The sequence below is a fragment of the Rhagoletis zephyria genome, unplaced genomic scaffold, assembly GCF_001687245.7.
Source record: "Rhagoletis zephyria isolate East Lansing unplaced genomic scaffold, Rhagoletis_zephyria_1.1 Rzeph_scaffold_00731, whole genome shotgun sequence".
In the NCBI taxonomy this organism is placed as follows: domain Eukaryota; kingdom Metazoa; phylum Arthropoda; class Insecta; order Diptera; family Tephritidae; genus Rhagoletis; species Rhagoletis zephyria.
The window spans coordinates 57,106-71,018 of NW_016157815.1; the positions used below are offsets into that span (position 1 = coordinate 57,106).

A 13,913-nucleotide genomic window follows, 5' to 3' on the forward strand; every position below is an offset into this window, starting at 1 on the left:
GTCCTGCGATGTCCACCCCAATTCCATCGAAATAAATTTTTTCCCGAGTCAGGGTTGTAATTAATTCATGAAGCATTGAGCATTGTTCCCGATACGCTTAGTTATGGCAAACAAAATTAATAACCGATTAGTCGATCAATTGATTAATCGAAAGAATTTGATTAATACTTGCAACCGATTAATTTGTCGTTTCGATTAAAATCGAACATTAATAAAATCCATTTACATAAGTTATAAATGGTACTCTTTTATTTAAGGATACATTTTTTGTTAAATTTTGGACACTTGCGTAATACACCCCGTATCAAAATTATAAGTAAACCACAACATTTTTTTGTTATTTAATTTTGGTTATTTTTTAAATACAGCTTATTCTTTAGCAAAACCCATGTAAGTATAAATATATCAAACTTTGTGAAATATTAAAAAAAAAATCCACAAACATTCCTAACAATTTTGAGCTTTTTAATTAGATTTCTTAGAAAAATTTTCAGTAGGCAGTTTGGTAGCCCATTAAATTTTTTTATAAAAGATTGCAAGATTGAAACATCTGGCATTTACCGTTGATTTTTGGATTTTTTTGTTTTGTAGACGGTGTTGCGCATTTTTTCCATATAAAAAAGCGTAGAACATAACACCGGCAAAGAAAAATGAAATGAAAATATGTACATACCCGCCTTGTGATTTTTTAATTGCTACTTAGGTTAAACTTGTTTTGCGTTTGTTTTGCACAAAATATCGTTTACAAAATTTGCAGAATACGAGAATGTAAAAAATCTCCGAACTAGTAGAATTATGCATATGTATGTACGGAGTAGAGTGGACACTTTTATTGTTGCTAATATTATTGAATGGTTAGAGAGCAAATTTTTGTTACATAATTTTGATTCATACATCATTGTGTGAGTATAGTAGTCAATTTTTAATGTTTTTGAATGAATATTAATCGGTGAATCGCCCGATTAATCGAAAGGAAAATTTCGGCTCAATTAAATGGTTAACCGAATGAAAATAACCGATTATAGCTCTTAAGTTCCTCTGACTCCGTGAAGTTGTTTTCATTTTCAATAGTTATTTCATCCATATGTTTTTTTTGAAATGGGAAGAAGGTGTCGATCCGCCACCCTAACGTTTCCTGGTAATGGCAAGGCTGGTTACGACGGGAGGGCGCCCGATATCATGTTTCAGTTCCCCGCACTCAACTATCGGCACGCTTTCAATTACCATAGTTTGGGAACGGGTACAACGGGTACAAGCTTGAGTAAGTGTTTAGAGGTATGCCTTCTTTCCTATAACTCCTTAAGTGAATTCTTGTGTTAAAAATAGGGATGTGCCGGATAACAGGATTCTGGATACTATAGGTGCATTATTTTGCAACCGAGTTACAAAGGAACGCTAAATGACGAAATACATGCAAAGCAACAGCACAAACTCGGCTCTTTGTCCGAGTGCGGTTAAAAATACGCGACCGGAAGGGTAGTTTTGTTAAGTGTAAAAACTGCTCTATTCTGAATTGTTATTCGGAAAGTGGAGAGGGAAGGTTTTGTTTCTTTATATACATGATTTATATTTTAAATAAGTATATATATTACGCAAAGACCTCGCATAATTACTGATTAAAATTGATATTTGTATCTAAATCCCGTTAAACTAATCACATGTTTCTTGCCAGATACCAACAGGGTTGCTTAAGTTGCTAAAAGGAAATTTTACCCGAGTTGAGTGTTCTTTTGTCGCTCGCTTACAAAAAAATGCACCTTATGTAAAAAATAAGAACACGATATGGATATCCGATCGAATATTCGGTAGGCTGATGTCCCAAATAAGTTTTACAATAATGTTGCACTGAGTTTTTGTGAAGTTATTTGAAGTTAAATATAATTCAGTTACTATGGAAAACCAAGTTGAATCATATGAAAAATACCGAACTATAGTGGACGATTCAATTGAAGAGTTATACAAATATTTCAAACCAAAAAGACGTAAGCGACATATTTTTCAAAATTTGCTGTTTAACGAAGAGATCTCCCTAGAACTTCCAGATGCATTTCTACATCAAAAATAAAATTTTTGAAAAAATTTCGATTACAACTTTTTTTGCGGTTAGAGCTCGTTTTGGCAATGCTTTGAAGAAAAATCCAACGATTCTGGCGATGGTTATATGTTTTTGCAGTGATGAGGATATGAAAACAATTGGTAGATAAGGGTACAAGGAACAAATCAGCGATTTATGAACTAGAAATGAAAAAGTATTTAAAATTACCCCTTTACCCAGACAAAAAGGTCTTTTAAACTGGTGGAAGAAAAGTTGCAAGAATGTCATCATTTCTTTAAAATGTCAAGGAAGTATCTTGGTGCACCATCTGCTTTAGTGAACTCAGAAGGAAAAGTTTTTTGTGCACTGGGTATCATTTAATTTGAAAATAGAAACAGTTTATTGCCCTTAAATGCGACAAAGCTTCATTTCATAATAAGAAAACATAAAACTTTTTATTTTGAACATAACATATAAAAAATGTGGTCTAATTCACAAAAAATTATATACACATATTCGGTTAAAACAGCACTTAAATTTTTTATTAATTTGGGTTATAATTTACTATACTGAACTATTTACTTATAACTAGAAGTCAAAAAGACTTTCTTAGTACTCAAAGTTGGTGTCTTAAAAGAAAGCAATAAAAAAAATTTACATCTCCCCGACGGGGAATTGAACCCCGGTCTCCCGCGTGACAGGCGGGGATACTGACCACTATACTATCGAGGATGTTGATATTATCAATAGCTTTATTGCTCCAAACGATTTTTTATTTTAACGACTTGTATTCATTAACATATTAAGACCCATGTGGAATTTCCACTAGGAAATGAAATGACGAAAAATTTGTGCCATTTTGTAAAAATGCTACGTGGAAACAGATTGAGTGACTGTTATTCCTGTGGTAATGACACCGATTTTTTGCTCAACCTTTCCAATCAAATTTTCGTCATTAAATGCACAGCGAAATGCCGACATAAAGAATATTTTATAAACAGGTCTATTCTGCGCTGGTAATAAAATGTTTGTAAACGGTAAATAAAGTTCCTGTCAATTTTTAAACCCTTTTCGCATTCTGTATACTCTTGTAACCGGTAAATTTTGTTACCATCTCATAAGCTGGTAACAAATTATTGCCCCGTGAAATATGCAATGCCAGGATTTGCACAATTCTTCACAGCTGAATTGCTGAATATTTTAACTGCATTACCAACGTACCTAGAATCGCGGTGACAAGAACTGGTAACATTTTTTGGTAATACAATTTTCGGGTTCAAAATCTTCGGTAACGTGCAGAATAGACCTGTAAGTAATAACAATAACGGCTTAATTTAAGTCAGTAAATTAACTTGCAGTCGTCATAATTCATAGTCTAATAAAACTACTTTTCAATTTTTTTAAGGCAAACTAAAAAAAAAACATCACATCTCCCCGACGGGGAATTGAACCCCGGTCTCCCGCGTGACAGGCGGGGATACTGACCACTATACTATCGAGGATGTTGAAAGAAGCATGTCAAACACCAAGCAAATGTTAGAAAGCGCAATACATTAGACCGCCACTAAGAGAGCGAGCAGGGAGAAATAGCAACGCTAAATTTAGTAGAACTTTAGTACTGTGCGCTGTTAGGGACATCTGTTGTTTTACACAGAAAATCAGCAGCATTCTATTGTCATGCGTTTAACAAGAGATGGCGCTCTTAATACAGTTCACAGTTGCTTACTCATAGCTGAACTTTTAGAAAAAGCTCCACTACGTACATATACTAGGACAGTGCCGTTGTTGGCACTATCGTCATTGCTGTCGGTCGCTAACCGCTATTTGTTTTGTTTATATAAAAAGTTATTGCACTCGCAAGCACGCGAATGAATCAATTGAAGAAGAGGCAAGTTAGTTGATATAAATGACAATGCCGATTAACGCTCTCTAGAAATCTACATACTCTATTTTTTCTAAATTTAGCTAAACAAATCTAATGTTGCAGTATAACTAGAAAATATGTACACATGGGAGAGAGGGAGAGCGATACAGTGTTATGGTGTGCGAGAGCGCGCGTTATATTACACATGCGCAATTGTGCTCTCTTTGCAAATACATTAAAAAAATAGCATTTCTTGCAAGTGTTCATAAAGTGGATGGAAGAAAAATATATGCACATACATATGTAGGTGCACACAAATAAGCAGTGAAAAGCAAGACGAACAGCAAACGAGAAATGCCGGTCAGAGTCAAGAGACACATTGAAATACAAACACACTTTTCAATATGGCCGACATGATGGCAAGTAAAACGCAATAAAATACAAAACAAAACTACAAAAAAAGAACCATTTCAATGTGCGAAGGTGAAGTTAAGCGTAGGGTCGTACATAGGCATGCTTTCGCTCTCTGTCTCGCATATTGAGCAAGTTGGCTGTTATTTAGCGCTGCGACCGCTGGCGATGGTCCAGTTTTGCCCTGCAATTTGTCTTTTTGTGTTTGCTTTGCTTTTTACTTTTTCGCGTCTCTCTTTTGACACATAATGCGATTGTGTCGCCGTCGTATCATCATTAATGTTGCTGTCCATCTCCGCAGTGCTGTTAGCGTGTGTTTTTGTGTGCCTAGTTCAGTGTTGCCATACATACGCTTATCCTACCAAAAGTGTTAGGTTTTTTTTCCATTTGGTAGGTTGTTAGGCTAGATTGAGGCCCCTATTATGAGTTGCATTCGATCTTCGACTGTGGTCGAGAGTGGTGATCGAACGAATTTTCACTTGGTATTATGACGCTCATTCGATGAATAATAGTGCTATTGTAAATTTCGGTCGTTTAGGTTGTTCACAATAGTACATTTTTCACCGCTGAGAAGCTTTGTTCACAAATGGAGCAAACTAGTGTACTTATACATGTATGTTTATGTAAATTTGTGATGCTTAGTAAACTGGCCAGGAGTAGAAATTTTTTAAGAGGGTTTAAGTGACGTCTTTCGAATATATTGTGACATGAAATATATTTAAGAAATTTGCCTACAGATTTATTAAAAACTTTCGATTGTCAAAAGAGGTGTTTGTGAGCTATTTAAAATATTTTTAAACTATCAAAAGCTTTACGATTTTGTTCTCAGAGATCGTGATTTTGAGCTTGTGTTTAGTATTCACGACGTTAGAACTGCATGAAATTAACAAGAAGTTTTTAAAATTAGTATCCAGCCGCCAAAAAGTAAGGAAACAAATGCAAAATCAATTTTCTAACACTTCTCTAAACCTTTGAAAGCAAAATTCTGTTCGACAGAAAATTCGATACACAATGAACATTTCGACACGGCTGCATAGCTCATAATACGAATTTCACTTTCGATCTGCCATATTCGATAACCAGCAAAGATGAAAAATCGAATGCAACTCATAATAAGGGCCTGAATTTTAGTTGGCGACCACAACAGGACAACCGGGTGAAGTGTAAGTTGCTGGTAAGGTATTGCCCTTCACCTGGCAGTCCTTACCACTTCCCTGCCGAATCTTCATTACTTTAACAAAGACGTGGCCGCCTTATGAAAGTAGGAATTAAGAATGTACTTTTGGTATCAGACATACTTCTGAGCCGCTTTACAAAGTAAGTTACGCATAATGCAGAGTAGTCGCTCAGAGTAGAATGGCGCTTGGAAATAACTTCGGCTGCACGTTATTTTGCAACTGACAACGTAATGTGTCGTCGGAGGTGTTGATTTTGCGCTTTACTAGTAGATGACATTGGCCATGATGACAATTTTGGTACTAAAAACTGAAAGAAAACATGGCTTACCTCGTAAGGTGCTTACCTATTTTCCCAGTGGGAAAAGAAATTGTTGTACGCAGCTTATTTTTTAATTGTACTAGCTGTATCTTAGTTTTACTAACAGGCCTATTCTGCTTGTAACCGAACATTTTGTAACAAGCTAATTTTGTTACCAACAATTGTCACCACTTCTTGTAACCGCAATTCTATTTACCTTGGTAACGTTTTAATTTATTCAGCAATTCAGCTATGGAGGTTTGTTGAAATTTTGGTGTTGCATATTTCACGGGGCAATATTTTGTTACCTGCTCATGAGATGGTAACAAAATTTACCGGTTACAAGAGTGTGGAGAATATGAAAAGGGTCTAAAAATTGAGAGTAACTTTACTAACCGGTAACAAAATTTTTGTTACCAACGCAGAATAGGCCTGTAAATGTTATGTTATCTACTTTTTTAGTGAACTTGACATTAAAAAAAAAGAATTAAAAAATCAAAACAAATTTTGGTAGGTTTTGATTGGTTTCGGCAGGCAATTTTGGTATGACAAAAAAAATTGTCCATGGCAACACTGGCCTAGTTATTGCTTGCTGCTCTGTTTTGGTTACTGTTCGGGTAGGTTTTGGTGTTTTGCTTTTATTGCCCCACTCGCTCACTGTCTCTCCGTCTGCCTAATCATTAACGCCGAGTAAAGCGATGAAGTCGACTGCAATAAGCCAGCAAAGAAGCGACGCAAAAGCCATTCATTCGATTGCATGCAATTATGAGTATGAGCTCGGCTATAAGTTAGACATTGTGCTCATGCTTTTTGTTATTATTGTTGTTGCTAATGCATATTTCGAGCTTCAGTTTTTATATATGTACGATTTTTGTGTGCTTTCGTTGAATGGTAGGCGGCAGCCGTTATGGTGTATCGCATTGTATATGTAGATGCGGTCGCTCGGTCGATTGTCAGTGGACATGAGAATGTGGCATCGCATAACAAAGAAAATATTGTAATTTGCTTTTGTTGTTTTTATAACTTGATTTTCTTTTTTGCTTTGAGGGAGTACACACAGCCTGTGTATATTTATTTATACACATACGAAGCGTTGCGGATGACGTAATATTTTACTTTTGCTCAGTGCGCTGGAGCTGGACATCATTTGCCTTTAAACAAATAAGTAGGTTTGTAGTGTTTTTAAATTTTATTTCTTTTTGGAGCAACGTCTATTGTTTTTATTGCAGTTGTGCGACAAGTTCAATGTCTAGCGTAGCTCAAATTTCAAGTTCACGAAATTCGAGTATTTCACGCATGCGTACGTACCAGTGGGGCTAATCATCAATCGCAGATACTAGCCACTAAACTATCGAGGAAAAATATTTAATTTTGATGTTAAACAGTTAATATTGCTAAGGTACATTAGGAAAAAATGCCTTACTGTTAGTACCATCTGTGTTTATTTTCAGAGTTATTTAGGACTTTAGTAGTTCGTGTCAATATCGATCGTACTTCCCAGACCTGATTTAAAGTACTGACAGATAAGACTGGCCTATCGGCTTATGGAGTTAGAGAGAATGGAGTGAGAGGGAGTGTGTATTTTATCTTGCAAAATACTGCTTTTCCCATACTTTGTCTCTGTTATCCCGCTGGGGCCTGTTGTAATTTTTGTATTACATGGTTGAGGCAGAACTCTGATATTCGCATGGGTGCTTGACATCGATAAAAAAAAAACTGTCACAAAAAATTGTTAATCACATCTCCCCGACGGGGAATTGAACCCCGGTCTCCCGCGTGACAGGCGGGGATACTAACCACTATACTATCGAGGATGTTGACGTGAGGTCTTCACTAACAGTATATGAATAGCACTCAGCAAAAAAATGAAATTGTATGCGAAAACACCATGGAAAGAATTTCAGGAAGCGGTGTTAAAGCTACATATCGCACGTTTAATAATATACAGAATTATTTCAAAGTTTTAATTTTGTGGGAAAATACAATCAAAGGATCTTCAATTCATTCAGTTGGTATACCAAGATACAGATGTAAATTAATATATCTTCGCCATCTCTGGGAAGTTTAGTCATCGGTTAGGCTGAACATATTCTCCTTTTCAAGCTCATTAATTGTATGATGAAATCTCCAAAAAAGTAAATTTTGAATCACATCTCTATATTATTCAACGTGCAATATGTATTTATGTATTTTGAATTCTATTTTTATGTGCAGACTAACCTGATTAAAAAGACTTTTGCTTGGGAACGCTAAACATGCATATGCGTGCACTAAGGCTAGGACTAACCAACTTTTTGGATACCCCGAGATTCGTGTATACGGATGAAATCCGGAAAAAGTTCAGAGAAAAATTTTCTTATACGAAGAATACACAATTTTTTATTTTCTTAAAGCGACTAGTGGTTGTCACAAAATAGAGCAGTTCATCCCATATAAAGAAATCAGTGGTGCTATTAGTTGCATGTACCTTTGCGACTAATCCCGAATAACGTCTGTGGCTGTGAGTTCTACCGTTTAGTTATTCTATTTGGCAACTCCTTTTAATCCTATCGAAAGCGGCTTTGACGTCGACAAATAGATGGTTACCAACTCCTCGCCGCCGCACCTGAATAGCCCAGCTGGCGGGCCGTCAGTTCACGCAGGTTTGTTGTTTTTCAGCTGCGAAATTGCTATTCGTACCTCGCGTTAGTCGACTCCTTAGTCTTCGGCTGGGGGTATGGGTTCATCTCCTCAGCTAGTTTAAGTGCTGTTACCATTAAAAAGGATATAGAAATGTTCCCTCCATAACTGAAATACGTTTCCGACATCGGCCACTAGTCGCTCAACTTTTGGATTCGATTTTCCGCGTTTTCCTATCGTTCAGCGTTTGAAGCTCTTCGCGTTCATGTAGCTCTGCCTCTTTCTTTTTCTTACGACAACTACGTCTCGCTTCCCTCTTCAGTTCCCCATAACGGTCTCAGATAGGACCTGTATGCCGAATCTTTTTTCTCTGCAGCTTCTTGACATTCCTCATCGTGCCAGTTGTTCCTTCGGGCTCCCTGAAATCCCTCTACTTTTTCGTTGGCGGTACTTAATGAGCGCGAAATCTGTTTCCACTGCTCACATATGGCAGTTTGTTGAAGACTGCTCTCGGAGAGCAGGTGTTGGAGTCGAGTTGAGCTTTTCTTGCGGTGTTGGGCGAACATTTTTTACTGCAAAGAGGCGGACGCGTATCTTGGTTGTAGTCGATGATTGGACCTCTGAGTGTACGTACGTCTAAAACACTGCAAGCGTGCCTTCCGTCTATCACAACATGATCTATTTGGTCTCGGTTTTTTGATCTGGAGACAGCATCTTAGATTTATGAATCGTTTTATGCTTAAACCTAGTACTGCTTACTACCATGTTTCGGGCCCCGGCGAAGTCAAGCGTCAAGCAGCCTCAGTTAGTTATCGGACGTTCCGTTGTGGAGGCTGAGTTTTCCGATAGTGGCGCTAAAGATTCCTTCTTTGCCCACCTTGGCATTGAAATCGCCAAATAAGATTTTGATATCGTGTTGGGGGGAGCGCTCATATCTATGCTCCAAGCGCCCATAAAAGAGATCCTTAAAGTCCGGTCCGCCGTATTTCTTGGATGGCGGTGATGTCAGCTTGGAAGCGGAACCTTCCCCATTAGGGCGCGGGATATTCCAGGTGCAAACCAGCAAATCATAGTCCTTTATACGTTTGCCGTGGTCGTCATCAGAAGAAGGCTGTCTCATCCGAGGCATGTTGTTCTTTTTCGTAGGGCAGGCTTTTAACGTGGCGGGACCCAAATCCGAGGCTTTACGCTTTCTAAATTAGGCTGCCCAAAATGTCTGGAAGTAGCGAGCTGCGATTTGAATCATACACAAAAAAATCTCTCTTGGTCACTCCCAGGTGAATGACAGTCAGAAGTTTTTCCTACTTACATGGACATCTACGCACGGAACCATATCCTGATCAGCCCTAAAAATTGTAGAATAAATAAAAATGAATAAATATTTAAGCATGCAAAATGTCCTACCGAGACACAGTTGACGGATTTTCCTACATTGATGTGTGGCTGTCTATTAACAAGCTCTCATATATATGTAGGTACTTACACGTTGCATATATTTAGCGAGCACCTCTGCATCATATCAGTACAATACCAGGTACATACGTAAATAGTGCTCACTGAATTCTATTTTGATATGAATCTGCTTTTCGTCTACTCTACTGTCATTTCCGAGAGAAAACCCCACCAACAACGGTTCCCTTCCCTGCAATCCAGGAGACAGACATTGACGACGCCACCGACGATGTTGTCTTTATTGCATTTACAGTAGTAAACCAGAATAGCAACACAAAAATCGAAGAATATCGACTGTTGGCGCGGCACACCCAGCCAGTTGGAAAGCTTTACGCAGACAGGCAATAAATTTGGGTGTGGTTAGAGGTAGGGAGGGAAGCAAGGACTTTGAAAACATTGCGATGCATGAAGATGCAAGGATGAGACAAATAAAAAGAGAGCAGACACTCAGCGAGACAATTTCGATACATTTTCGGGTGTGGGAGATTAAATATTTTGGGCGCACACCAGCACCGGGTAGACACGAACGAGTATTTACCAGCTACGCACGAATGTGCGAGTTTTTGTAAAACAGTTGTCTGTACATTCACGTAATACGTTATGTTGCGGTATGTATTTATACCACTCAGACATGGAGTTTCCGACGCATCAAATGGTAGCGCCACTAACTACCAAACCTATTCCCCGGCCCGTGAAAGTTAGACGGCGCACAACGCTAACGGGGGCGACTAGGCGCTAATATCCCTGTGTATGTAGGTAGCAGACGACATGGAAATCTAACAGCGCTTACTGACACCGTTATGGCGGGCGGTGGCGAAAATCGGCGTTAGCCGAAGGGAAAGTTAAATACTCGCGTGTTGTTCGTTGTGGACGATTTTCAGCACCCAACATAACGGCAACACACAACCATAAAGGACACTGATGTATGTATGTAGCTGTTATTGTTTTGGTCTGCCTACCTCACCTCTTCACCTATACAGTTCCTACGTTGGCTTAGACGCTGGGCTCATAATGACGTTTGCCGACCCCACGGCAATGGTATACACATACATACATACGTACGTACTTACGTATGCATATGATGATGACGCTTACGATGATGTCTGAAATGTCCTCAACGCTTTGTGGGTATGAGGAGTTCACCATGGTAACGACCGTACGTTGTTGCTGCCATTTGTTGGTTGGGTTAGATGGCTGCTGGCTGTTGGCGGGTTGTTAAATGCCAACGTACGCGTACACAGTAATGCTCGTAAAATAGCAGGAAAAATTAAAATAAACGAAAGAAAAGCTCGTTCGTAATAAAACGTGACGACAAAGACGTCTGGTGGCCTTCAACCTTTTTCGGTTTCCAGGACACAGCTGGTTGGTTGGTCCTACTGAAGTGTAAGAATGTCTGTGTGTGTGTCTCTTTCATGTTTATGGCTTAGATTATTTTTATATATTTTTCCCCGTTGCAATGTAGAATTTGTTCACATTTACTGCGCCGTTGACCGATTCCGGCGCACTAAGTATGATTTGAGAATCGGCAAGCTAACGAAGCGCCCACTCAACTGAACTCATCCTCTATGCGACAGGTTCGGTCATTGGGTCGTTTAGGACTTTCAAAGTCTTCACTGATAAACTTTCAAGCTGGGGTACTTGGCTGACGTTTTAGTTGCGCATTTAACGGTTGTAGCTCCACTGACCCATTCCGCCCCTTTTGAGCTTTCGCTGGCCAGACTGCCATTAGTTTGTCCCATTAAAATGTTTCAGAGTTTCTGTTTATTGTAAATAAATTTGGTACATGCGCGCCTACTTGGTGGCAGTTTATTGCTCCGGACACAACCATACGTTTTTATGCCTGTCTGGCTGTCATCCTTCCTTTATCGTTTGAATTTAGATTTTTATTACATTTCTTTTCGGCGATATAGTGCGCCTGCATGTAATCGCTGGTACGTTGACCGCGTACGCTCGCTGGCATTTTAATTAAATAAAGCTTATATGACCTAAGCAGGCACGTTTTTTGGGTGTTGTGGTCGTGAATGACTGCTTCTTGGATAGATTTTTGAGCTGCTGGTTCTCGGTGGGTGGTAAGAAATTGTTTGAGTTTTTTTTTTGTACTTTTATGGTATTTTTTTTAACTATGTCACGGCTATTGCTGATGGTTAAATCAAATACCTTTGGCAAATTGTATAGCTTTAGGCTTCCTGTGAAATAAAAATTTTTGTAAGAAAGACTATTTTTAGGCGTTAGAAGTTTATTTAAATAAGTCTCTGCATCGTTTGAATTTCGAAATTCATTTACTATTTTCATATGTGCCGATGCACAGTGGTTCGAATCGCAAAGCTAGCTGGACGAAGGTAAATATTGTATTTGTTTTTAAATTACTTTGTTGAACTTGCAATATATTCCTGACAATATATTTAGATAGAAATTACATTTATTAAAGCAATCAACATATGGAACCAAAAAAAGTTAAGTCAACGCCGTATACTTGAGAACTCTATAATTATAACAACTGATTTTAACTTAAAAAATGGCTAAACCTACTTACAAAATTTTCATTTTTTTTTTTTTTTATAGATTTAGAAGTCATAAAGCAATTTATGTCCTTAGTTTTCAGATTCTCTGAATATAAATATGTTTAAGATAAGGTAGTAAAAATTCGAAATCTCTGATCCAATAAGGCGGACAGTTTTTTTTGAAAATCTATATAACTTTCATGCAATTTTTTATAATGTGGTTCGATGATTTTTTTATATGGAGAAAATGAGCGACACCTTTAACAAAAAAATTGTCAAATATCAACAGAAAGCCCAAGCTACTTCAAACTTGCTCTTAGTTATACTAAACTTAAACGGGCTACAAAACTAATGAAATCTAATTAAAAACATCAAAATTTTTACGAAAGTCGTTGCTTATTTTTAATATTGCACAAAGTTTTAAACTTGGATTCATGCGGTTTTTGTTAAAGAACAAATTGTTTTTAATAAAAAGATTATTAAAATCAAGTAATGATAAAATAAATTGTCAAAACTTGTCAATATATGGTTATGATAGGCACGGTATTTATTAGAGAATAATCGGCCAAAATCTCTTAGGCGGTTACAGCGCCAAAAAAGAAGAAGAAGAATCAACTTTATCATGAGTTTCATTTTCCCCTTTTCATTTCACTTTTGGTTTCCATGTTTTTTTCTCAGGGCGGATGACAAATTTTCGGGTGAATTTTTTTTTCAAGCGAGACTCTGGATAAGGCAGAATATGTTTTATTACACTATTTAAAAAGACATTTAGTCATTAGTATTATGAGTTTAAAATAAAATAAAAATCTTATTACAATGCAAAATATATAATCGTAAAAAATCTTTACATAACTCGTTTTCGACAGAAATATTAATAAACTTTCAACAAATTTGTAATCGTCATAAGTACATATAATCTGTGAACAAAAAATTTTCAGATATGAAGGGTTGAGATTTTTTTAAATTTTCGTCATTTTGAATTTTTGGTGAATGACTTTGGATTCGTATTTAGCGACCCTGAAAAACCCCATACCTCCAGTTTCATAAAAATCTAAAATTTGTTTAAAGTACATAATACATAATTACACGCTATGCTACAATTGTCATAATTTATATATTACAATTGGGTGCTAGTATTACTTTTCTTGAAGTAATTATACAAGGGAATGTCAAAGACTATAAGTACGTAGTTAGGTCTGGCTAGTGCTGACAATCAGGCACACACTTAGGGTTAAAGTCAAAGTCCCATTGTGATTTAACATAACTCATAAATCTCGTGAAGCAACTGGGATTTGTATCTTCCACTTAGTTTTTCCAAACCGGTTTCACCCGAACTTTTTTTTAAACATTTATTGCGTTTTTTTTTTTAAATTGAAATCTTGATTTTTTGAATACCCAGTAAACCAGATTTTTAAGAGAGAATCTCGTCAAGCGCCGTGTTTTGGGCAATTGACTCGACTTTTCCAAACCGGTTTCACCCGGATTTTTTGATAATCAGCCTTATCATGAGTTTCATTTTCCCCGAGCCGGTTCACTTTTCACTTTTGGTTTCCAT

General features: G+C 37.3%; 1 protein-coding gene and 3 non-coding genes across 14 annotated transcripts in view; 1 reads left to right on the forward strand and 3 right to left on the reverse strand.

Annotated features, from left to right (window-relative positions):
* Positions 1–13,913, forward strand: part of LOC108361299 (myosin-G heavy chain-like) — a 151,373-nt gene that overhangs the window by 48,137 nt on the left and 89,323 nt on the right. The gene's annotated exons all lie outside the window — the stretch shown is intronic.
* TRNAD-GUC (transfer RNA aspartic acid (anticodon GUC)) lies at positions 2,696–2,767 on the reverse strand. Its single transcript has one exon. It is a non-coding gene; the product is annotated as a tRNA-Asp (tRNA).
* Positions 3,466–3,537, reverse strand: TRNAD-GUC (transfer RNA aspartic acid (anticodon GUC)). Its single transcript has one exon. It is a non-coding gene; the product is annotated as a tRNA-Asp (tRNA).
* Positions 7,529–7,600, reverse strand: TRNAD-GUC (transfer RNA aspartic acid (anticodon GUC)). The gene has a single exon. It is a non-coding gene; the product is annotated as a tRNA-Asp (tRNA).